At 46.1% G+C, this 2,236-nt stretch overlaps 1 non-coding gene across 1 annotated transcript; it reads right to left on the bottom strand.

The window, feature by feature from the left end:
- Positions 1–615: 615 nt before the first annotated feature.
- LOC114816433 lies at positions 616–753 on the bottom strand. Its single transcript, XR_003764209.1, has one exon. It is a non-coding gene; the product is annotated as a small nucleolar RNA SNORA7 (small nucleolar RNA).
- Positions 754–2,236: the final 1,483 nt, after the last annotated feature.

Here is a 2,236-nt window from a genome sequence, read left to right as displayed (position 1 = left end):
GGCCACAATTACCTCATCTGTAAAATGGAGATTAAGACTGTGAGCCCCACGTGAGACAACCTGATAACCTTCTATCTACCCCAGCGCTTAGAACAGTGCTCGGCACATAGTAAGTGCTTAACAAATACCATCATTACTATGTGGAACAGGGACTATGTCCAACCCAATTACCTTGTATCTACCTCAGGGCTTAATAGAGTGCCTGGCACATAGTAAGAGCTTAATGAGTAGCACAATTATCATTATTGTTTTTAAGGCCTGTGGCCACGAAAAAGAACGTCTCCAGGCGTCCTCAGCGGTGGATGCTGCCATGCCTTCCTGCTCTTCACAGCCACCAGTAAAGGCGTCACATTCACTTCTGCCTTTGGAGTCAATGGGGTCTTTTCTTCCCTGGTCTTGTCTGGTCTTACGCTGTCGAGTCACCTCCGTCCCATAGCAACACCATAGACATGTCTCTCCCAGGACGCCCCACCTCCATCTGCCAATGTTCTGGTGGTGAATCCAAAGAGTTCTCTTGGTCAAAACACAGATGTGGTTGACCATTACCTCCTTCCACGCAGTCAACTCGAGTCTCCACTCTCGGCTCTCTCCCATGCCCAGCACAGGGGAGTTTTGACTTGTAGCAGATTGTCTGCCACTCGCTAGCCACTGCCCAAGCTAGGATAGGAACGGATATGCCTCTGTTTGACTCTCCCTCCCATAGCCGAGACTGGTAGAGTAGTGGAAACTCTCCAGGTGCAACCCCGAGAGGGGTGCTTTCCTGGTAGAGAGAGAATAATAATAATAATAACAGTGGTAACTCTGTTATATTGTACTCTCCCAAGTGCTTAGTAAAATGCCCTGCACACAGTAAGCACTCAGTGAATATGAATGATTGGTGCTTTTTAATTTTTTGACTAGATTGAATGGTTCTGTAGAAAATTTCATCTGGGCCGCAGAGAAGTATGGACTGTAATGAGGAGAGACAGGAGGCTGGGAGGTCAGCAAGGAGGCTGATGCAGTAATCAAGGCTAAAGGAGGGAGAATAGGCACCTACCCAGTAATAATAATTGTGGGTATTTGTTAAATACTTACTATGTATACAGCACTGAAGTAAGCACTGAAGTGGATATAAGGTAAATAGGGCAGAAGAAGTTTCTGTCCTACCCATGGCTCACACACCCAAATTTGTTGTTCCAGGGCACCAGGCTGTGACGTGAATGCATTGAGGAATTAGGAACAAATTGAAGACTGGAATCTCCACCTTTGGCCATAGAAAATCAATCAATTTATTGAGCGCTTACTATAATAATAATTATTATTATTCTATTTGTTAAGCACTTATTATGTGCCAGGCACAATACTAAGTGCTGAGGTAGATCCAAGCAAATTGGGTTGGACACAGTCCCTGTCCCACGTGGGGCTCACAGTCTCAGTCCCCATTTTACAGATGAGGTAAATGAGGCACCGTGAAGTGAAGTGACTTGTCCAAGGTCACACAGCAGGGATTAGGTTCGAATTAGGTCATGGGTTCGAATCCCGGCTCTGCCACTCGTCAGCTGTGTGACTGTGGGCAAGTCACTTGACTTCTCTGTGCCTCAGTTACCTCATCTGCAAAATGGGGATGAAGACTGTGAGCCTCACATGGGACAACCTGATGACCCTGTATCTCTCCCAGCGCTTAGAACGGTGCTCTGCACATAGTAAGCGCTTAACAAATACCAACATTATTATTAGAACCTGTGGAAGAAAAACTTCACAGACTCTGTGCTGTGTTTAAAAGGGTAGGTAAGAGACAAGTTTATTGCTACTAGCGCTTCTTTTAGCACTAGTAGGGAAAGGCGGTTGAACTAGCCTTGACTAGCAGGGAAACAGATAGGAAACAGATAGGAAACCCTGCTAGTCAACTGATGATCTCAACCCCTGATCTTCTTACTACTGGGCCTGTGCTCTATCCATTAAACCATGCTGCTAATGATAATAATAATAATGATAATGGCATTTGTTAAGCACTTACTATGTGCCAGGCACTGTACTAAGCACTTGGGAGGATACAAGCGAATCGAGTTGGACATAGTCCCTGTCCCATTTGGGGCTCACAGTCTCAATCCCCATTTTACCGAGAAGGTAACTGAGGCTCAGAGGAGAGTAGTGACTTGCCTAAGGTCACCCAGCAGACAAGTGGTGGAGCCGGGATTAGAACCCTTGGCCTTCTGATTCTCTGGCCCACGATCTAACCACTGTGCCATGTTGCTTG

Source organism: Ornithorhynchus anatinus, chromosome 1 (assembly GCF_004115215.2).
Source record: "Ornithorhynchus anatinus isolate Pmale09 chromosome 1, mOrnAna1.pri.v4, whole genome shotgun sequence".
Classification (NCBI taxonomy): Eukaryota; Metazoa; Chordata; class Mammalia; order Monotremata; family Ornithorhynchidae; genus Ornithorhynchus; species Ornithorhynchus anatinus.
Note: the sequence above shows the minus strand (reverse complement) of the source record. Positions and strands in the feature narration are given on the sequence as shown.